Raw genomic sequence first — 8,774 nt, forward strand, 5'->3', positions numbered from 1 at the left:
GGCAGCTGAAGTTGGATCTCCATGTTTGAAGGCCGAACAGAAGAAGCTTAGATCTGGGTTTATCATATTCGGGAGGATTGTACATGGATTAAATCTCTGATGGTCTGGGAAGAGCTGGATACTTATATTGTTTCCTGTATTTTGGCATCCCTTTGTATATGAGATCAGAGGGTGTTTATTATGATACAGTGTATTTGGAAGGTATCACATGTCCCTGTTGGGCAGAGTGTATAACCTAGATAGTATGACCAGCAAGTGTAGACCCACTGTGCCAACCAACCAGTTTGGCTTTGGGCTAAACCTAAGGGCGTTATCATGTTCGTTCCCGGTATTCACCCTTTAACCCCTGAACACGGATGTGGACCCCGCTGCGAGTAATCAAGCAGGCCCCTACCTCCTGGAGTAGTCCCAGTGTGGTTGGCAGCTGACCCATGGGGATCGGCAACACTGGTGCAAAACACGAGACAGACCAAAGCACAGTGTCTCAATATGGACCTTATGTCGAGGCGGTGTATAACAAAATCCGGGTCACAGATCCGAGAGTCGGGGCAGGTAGAGTTCAAGCAAGTCCAAGTCACAGTTCCTAGGGTCAAGGCAGGCATAGTTCAGGCAAGTCCGGTAAACAGGTCCAAGGGTCAGTACATGGCAATCAGGATATGAATAGCTAGCAGGAAGCAGGAAACAAACAACATCAAAACTCTGGCAAAGAGGAGTATCTCTGGCCCATTTAAATAGGGGGATAATGGCTCATTAAGTTTCAGCTGAGTTGGAGGCACTGAAAAGGATTAACTCCCATGGTGCTGGAGGATAGTGCAGGTAAAGGCCACATATACAGGAAGGGCGACGCCTAGCATTAACTCCCACAGTGCTGAAGGGAAAAAGCCAAATTATAAAGGGAGAGCAGAGCAATGCCTCCCCTCTTGCGCCCCTCGTCCTCAGGCCCACCCTTTGTAAAAACTTTTGTACTAGGAGTGGAGCATTGATGTTTTCTAAAGACTCCCATGACCTCTCCTGTGGGCCATACCCCTTCCAATCCACACCCAAAAATTTTTGGTTCCTGATTATTTTGACATCAAGGATGTTCTTGACTTCGTAGATATGTTTTGAGAGGACTTGAACCGAAGCAGACTTGGACTTCTTGGAGAAGCCTTTGAGGATCAAGGGTTTCAAACATGAGACATTGAATAAGTTGGCTATTTGTAAAGAGGGAGGGAGCCGGAGCCATTGCTTTTAGCAAAAAGGGGGTTTACCCTCTTGGTAACAATAAATGGTCTGAGAAAACGAGGGGCCAGTTTATAGGAAGGCACTTTAAGTCTGATGTGTTTAGAAGAGAAACATACCTTGTCACCTGGAATGAACTGCGGAGGGGAACCGCGTTTGCGATCTGCAAATCTCTTCATCTGGGCGGTAGCTTTCTCCAAAACAGTCTTGGTATTCTGCCAAGCTTTGGAGAAATTTCCCACCGAAGATCCTGCTGTTGGAACCTCAAACGAAAACTAAACAGAAAGAGGAATTCAGGGTAGATGACCATAGACTATGGAAAAGGGAGATTTATCAGTAGACACGCAGATATGATTGTGGGAGAATTTCACCCAAGGAAGCAAATCGGTCCAGTCATCTTGATGTGTGTTGGTGAAGTGGCGGAGATAGTTGTTCATAATCTGTATGGTGCGTTCAAGCTGCCCATTAGACTGCGGATGGTATGCGGAAAAGAAGTCCAGAGATACATTCATAAGCTTATAAAGGGCCCTTCAAAATCTGGAAGTAAACTGGACCCTCCGGGGGCGACGGTCATAATTTTAGCAGGGTCAATGATGTACTGTGGTTCCTCCTCTTGATCACTGGGGTCAAAGGACATCGATAGCGCATCAGCTTTGGCATTCTTGACTGCGGGAGGAAATGCAGAACAAAGTCAAATTGGGCAAAGAACAAGGACCATTGAGCCTGTCGAGGATTAAGTCGCTGCACAGCCTGTAGGTAGGTCAAATTTTTATGGTCCGTGTAGATCACAATAGGATGGGAAAATCCCTCCAGGAGGAATCGCCAAAACTCCAGAGCTATTTTGATGGCCAGCAATTCACGATCTCCAATAGAATAATTCTGCTCAGAAGTCGAAAAAGTCTTGGAAAAGAAACCACGTCACCATCTTACCGGTATACGTTTTCTGTCAAAGGACCAACCCCGCTCAGGAGGAAGATGTGTCAACCTCCAAAAAAAAAACTGCTTGAATATCTCCAGCTGATGCAAAACTGGAGCAGAAAACAAAGGCCAGTTTTTAGAGCTTGGAGGGCAGCCTCGGCCTCCGGAGTCTCTGCTTGGTGTCTGCCCCTTTATGGGTGAGAGGCGCAGTCAAGGTGGAGAAATAGAATAAATTGCTAGTAAACATTTGTGAAGCTCAGAAAACGGTGGACAGCACAAAGGCCTGACAGACAAGGCCAGTTTCATACCGCAGATACTTTGTCTGGATCCATTTGTAGGTCAAAATGAGAAACTCCATGCCCTAGGAAAGGAAGAGAGTCTTTTTCAAAGATTCACTCCTCACACATGGCATAAAGTTGGTTTTCCCATAAGTGTTGGAGCACGGTACAGACGTGTTTGGGATGCAAATTAATGTCTAGTGAGAAAATCTGAATATTATCAAGGTACATGACAACACATACATAGAGGAGGTCCTTGGAGATATCAATAACAAACTCCTGAAAGACATTTGGAACACTGCACAGGCTGAATGGCATCACTAAGTACTCATAGTGCCCATCACGCATGTTGAAGGCAGTCATCCACTCATCACTTTTGCAAATACAGACTAGATTGTAAGTTCATCACAGATCAAGCTTAGTAAAAATACATGCATTGTGCAAGTGCTCGAATAGATCAGGGATTAGGGGTAAAAGATATTTGTTTTAATTGTAATAGCGTTCAAGCCTCTATAGTCTACTCAGGGTCAGAGTGACCCGTCCTTCTTCTTAACAAAGAAGAATCCGGCCCCGGCAGGAGAGGAGGACTTGCAAATAAACCCTCTGGCAAGATTGTCTCTGAAATATTCTGACATAGCTTTGGTCTCCGGAGATGACAGAAGGTATACTTACTTTACGTCTAGGCGGTACGGTACCCGGCCACAGGTTTATTGGGCAGTCATATAGGCGAGGTGGTGGCAGGCTTTCAGGAGTCCTTGGAGGTCCTGAGGTGCCAGGGACCGTCGAACAGTTTGTACTGGATGTAGGCACTTGGAATGGCAAGCGGACCTCTAATGTAAAATCTCGCCCAACCTCCAATTCAAGGTGGAGGTTATGTAAACTGAGCCAAGGCAGGTCCAGCAGCAAGGCACTAGTGGACTTCGGAATAACCAACAGGGAGATTTTCATTGTGTGAAGAATCCCTACCTTCAGATCCAGAGGTATGGTGACAAACTGAATGGTCTCAAAGAGAGATCTGCCATCCACAGATGTCACCACAAGAGGTTTCTCTAGCTGTTGGATGGGAACTCAGTAGCGGTCCAAGAACAGCCTGATGCAGGTAGTTCCCTGCTGATCCAGAGTCCAGGAAAGCCGACACTGTAAACTGGGTCCCGGAGACGGACAAAGACACAGGTAAATTCTGTCTAGGAGAGGATCGATCTTCACCTAGTACCAGCTCTCCTACTGACCCTAGGCTTGAGAGTTTTCCGACTTGAGAGGACAGGTACGGGTGTAGTGCCCCTTGTCTCCGCAATACAAACACAGTTTGCTGGAGCGTCTGCGTATGTGCTCCTCTTCCGTTAACATGAGCCTCTCAACTTTCATAGGTTCTGCACCCGAGGCCAAGGAGGTGGTTGGGGAGGTAGAGAGCGATCTCTGAAAATTGGGTGCCAGTCAGAAGGATTTCCTCTCTTGAGCAGCCTCCTTGAACCTTTCTTGGAAACTGAGGTCTACTCTGGTTGACAGGTAGATCAGGTTGTCCAAAGAGTATGGAATGTCACGGCATGCTAACTCATCCTTTATGTGGCTTGCCAGTCCCTCCCAGAAGGCTGCCACTAGAGCCTCATTATTCTAGCCCAACTCCAAGGCCACAGTTCCGCATGTTGGCCTACAGTAAGACTGCCCTGATGTAACCGCAGTAGGGAGGAGGCAGCAAAAGAAGTACATCCAGGCCCATCAAAGAGCCTCCCGAATGTCTCCACAAATGTGCTCAAACTCTTAATCACCGCATCGTTCCTCTCCCAGAGAGGGTTTATCCAGGCTAGAGCCTGCCTGGGAGGGTGGAACATCATGAAGGCCATTTTGGTCTGGTCAGCAGAGAAGTGATGGGGGAGCAGTTCAAAGTGTAAGGTACACTGGTTGATGAACCTGCCGAGTGAACGTAACAGGTATTCAGACGAGCGTTTACATTGTACAGGTAGGGCAAGACTTTCTCCTGGCAATCGCGCTGCTGAACCATTTCTTGCAGTAATTCTGGAAGTCCATGGCAGATGAGATCAGCAGGGTCCATGGCCTGAGTTTACTGTTGTGACCAGAAAGCGTGGACCCACTGTGCCAAACAACCGGTTTGGCTTTGGGCTGAACCTAAGGGCATTATTCTGCTGGTTCCCCGGTATTCACCCTTTAACCCTGTTAAGGGATTCAGAACCCAAACTCTGGCAAGGAGGAGTGTCTCTGGCCCATTAAAAGAGTAGAATAACGACTCATTAAGTTGCAGCTGGCCTGGAGGCACTGAGAAGGATTAACTCCCATGGTTTTGGAAGATACTGCAGATAAAGGCCACACATACAGGCAGGGCAATATCTACCATTAACTCCCACAGTGCTGGAGGGAAAAGCCACATTATACAGGGAGAGCAGGGCGATGCCTAACACTGGACATAACGTCCAAACATAAAACAGATGCACATATTTCAGCAGTAAGTCAAATTTAGAGAGTAGGCAATTATTTCCTTACATCCATGCGTGCTTATCTGGTTCAGCTAAGTAGTAAGCAGCTGACACGGAGATGGCCACTAGGTGGCAGTAGTAGTTTATGCATATGTAATAAGGACATCACATGTGGGTGAGCTAGTTAAATTGGGCACCAGTCCCTTAAAATGGCTGGAGTCAGCCCTGTTTCAAGACCTCCCAGGTCAATCCAGAAGTTGTGCGCTTTAGGCCTCATGTCCACTGGTAAAATTCGGGCCCGCGTGGATTCTCCATACAGAATTCCGCAGCAGGTCCCTTCTTTTCCGCAGACATGAGGCCTGAAAATAGATTTTACTCTCCTGTCTGGACGCTGCGGGTTCCTGTCCGTCGCAGCCGGATCTTCCTTTTTTTTTGCCCGGCGGATGTGCTCGGCACGCCGGCAGTGTGCAGCGTGCATGCACCCTTCTTTTTTTTTTAACTCCTGCTCTCCCGCGGCAGAGCAGAAATTCAGCTGCGGGTGTACCACAGATCCGGACGGCTTCCATAGGCTTCAATGGAAGCCTGCGGGAGCCGTCCGTGCGGGAAACCTCCAGAAAATGGAGCATACTGCGGGTGATTTCCCACACGTGCGATCCGCGCGGCAGGAAAAAATGACATCCGCAGGTATTTACTTACCTACGGGTGTCCAATGCATCCCTATGGGTTCGGATCACGCGTGCGGGATGAACATGAGGCCTTATAGAAGAAAATTGCAAACCTTCAGCAAGAAGATACTTAAAAAAATAGAGCTAGACTCTGATAACAGGAACTAAAATGAGGTGGTAACCCCTATGACTGTGTTACAGGAAGGGTTGGGATAAAGGCAGACCTAACAGCAACAAAAAAAACACAATTGGGGTACAACCCCCACACTGAGTCCAGGCCTTGCAAGGGAGAATTAAGCCTAGTAAATGAGGGGTGCTCAAAGGTGGTCCAAGCAGTAGGTTGTGCATGTGCAATTGGGACTCCAATACAGTGTGGATACCTTTTTCTAGATCTCTGGATGGCAGGAGTGGATCTGAGCTTGAGTGGGTACAAAGGCAGGCAACTAAAGTAATAAATGGAATGGGTGGACTACAATACCCAGAGAGATTATCAAAATTGGAGTTATTTAGTTTAGATAAAAGCCTGCTGAGGGGCAACCCAATAACTATGTATAAATATATTGGGGGACAATACAGAGATCTCTTCCACCATCTATTTATACCCAGGACAGTGACTGTAACAACGGGGCGCCCTCCATGTCTAGAGACAAGAAGTTTTCTACATCGATAAAGAAGGGGGTTCTTTACTGTAAGAGCAGTGAGACTATGGAACTCTCTGCCTGAGGATAGGGTAATGGCGAATTCAATAAAAGAGTTTAAGAGGCGCCTGGACGTCTTTCTTGAGCCTTACAACATTACATGTTATAGTCATTAATTATTTCAGAAGGGTTGGTGATCCAGGAATATTATGATTGCCGGATTGTGGTCGGGAAGGAATTTCTTTCCCTTATATGGGTAAAATTGGCTTCTACATCCTTGTTTCTTTTTTTCCTTCTTCTGGATCAACATTGGGGGTTAACAGGCTGAATTGGATGGACATGTGTCTTTTTTTGGCCTTACATACTTTGTAACTGTATAAAATCTGTGAAGTTAGATGCAATGTTTGCAGAAGTCACTTTTTCCTTTTATGTCCACCAGTGTTCTACCGTGGAATACTCCCATAGTAATCAGCCGGCATCGCAGTCATCAACTTTCCTTCATACTGTTTTTATAGTGTTCTTCATACAGTTTTAGAAGTGAAAGCTGAGCTGTGATTGGTTACTATGGGCAACAGAGACAGTTTTACTGTTAGACGGTTTTTTTAAGAATTAGGCCCATGGTTTTAATGATGCAATATTAAATAGCTTTCCTTCTTATGATGTCTGTAACTTCATTATCTTGCGGGATAGACAGTTTTGGTTGCCGTATTTGGATTCAGCACCCTGAATATAAATAAAAATACTGATGTTTATGCAGGAAAGTATACCCTTGTACACAGTGAGTTACACCAACACATAATTGTGCATGTACAACATATACTGCTAACCCTAGAAACTTCTGATGTTCTGTTAATACTGGGATTCCATAAGGCTGCTCTCACACGGGCGTATTGTCATTGCACGTCCCGTTCAGCACGTGATGCCAATAGCCCATTGATTTGTATTGGGCCACTCACACCTGTGTTTTTATCCCCTGAGTAGTACTTGGCATACACGTCAAGATAGTGCATGGGGATTGGCAGAACGCAGCAAGTGGGCATGTCATTGCGTGCTCGCGCGTGGCACAGATGGTCATGTGAGCCTGGCCTTGCATGTACCCTAAAGATCTAATACCATAAACGCATAGAGATGAATGGGAAAGCGAGCGCACATAGCTAACTGAAAAGAATCAGAATGTGCGCAAGCGGCAACTTGTGGGGGGACTCGCGGAGTAGCAAACACACACCCGTTCCCTCATGTTTGCGCCCCGTAAAGTAGTTTATGGGTCCCAAACGTGATAACAGGTTCCCTTTAAATCCACTGATGGAATTTCTTGCGATTCTCAGGCCGCGGCAACTTGTAAGCCGCAGTGCAATCACAATGGCTTCCGTCAGTGTGTGATGCTGCGAGGCTACACTGCGAATTTTAGCCGTGTGGCCTGTATTGTGATCCAAGTTGCCGAGTAGTCCTAGGCTTATGCTGGGTTCTCACAGGGCTGAATCCCGCTGGAAATCTCGCGGTTTAGACGCAGCGACAAACCGCGAGATTTCCTCTGGGAAAGTGCAGCTTCAAAATCCGCCGCACTTTGCCGCGGGTTTTGGAGCGACTTGGCCGCATGCTTTTCCGTTGTGGCCGGCGCTCCCAGAAAGAGAAGCGCGGCGGCAAGGGGAAAAAAAGGCATGCTGCGGCCGGGGAATCCGCGCCTCAGCACCAGCTTCTGCCGCGACAGATTGGCCGTCTCATGTGGACGAGATTTTTAACAAATCTCGTCCACATGGCTGGCAAATCCCAGGATTAGCGGCCGCAGACAGATTTGCCGCAGTGAAATTCCGGACGGAATTTCCGCTGCAAATCCGCCCTGTGTAAACCCAGCCTTAGGGTAAACGCACGTGGGTGGATTTGAATTGCGAAATCCGGAGAAGGCGACCGCAGTAAATACCGCCCATAGCATGCCATGCAAAAATGATTCTTCATGCACACCAGCGGATACCAATTGTGGTTTCCACTCGCGGATGGAAAATCGCAGCATGCTCCGTTTTCCTGCAGATCCTGCACGGATAACTTCCGTTGAAGTCAATGGAAGCCGTCCGACCCATGGCCCGTCCACGGATTATGCAGGAAAATCTGTACTGAGTATGTCCAACGGCAAACCGTGCAGACCATCCGCAGTACAGAAAAGGGTTGGAAAATACAGGTACGCGCGGTTGCTGGCCAGGCACAGGGTCGGATTCCCCTGCGGCCTCTGACCCGCCCGTGTGCATGCGGCCTTAGGCTGCAGTGGATTCCGGCAGTGAGCCCGGCCGCTGACCCTGCGTACTACTTGTAATGCGGATGACCGCGGAGACTCAGTCTTGCCCAGCAAGTTTTTTTCCCCTTGTATTTCCTGCACTGTCGCTTAGCGATACCGCGGGTACCCGCCGCCCGTACGCAATGTTAATGGAGTTAATGACTTTAATGGAGGACGTCTGCACGGTTTCCGGGATAAAATAGAGCATGCTGCGAATTTTCTTCCACTTACAGAATACGCGATTCGAATCCGTGAGTGTGAAGAACAATACATGCCTGCGTTGTATCGCGGAGCAACGGCGATCGCGGAATCCGCAATTTAAATTGCGTTAGACCGGCATTATACATACAGGGGCAGAG

Source organism: Eleutherodactylus coqui, chromosome 2 (assembly GCF_035609145.1).
Source record: "Eleutherodactylus coqui strain aEleCoq1 chromosome 2, aEleCoq1.hap1, whole genome shotgun sequence".
Lineage (NCBI taxonomy): Eukaryota > Metazoa > Chordata > Amphibia > Anura > Eleutherodactylidae > Eleutherodactylus > Eleutherodactylus coqui.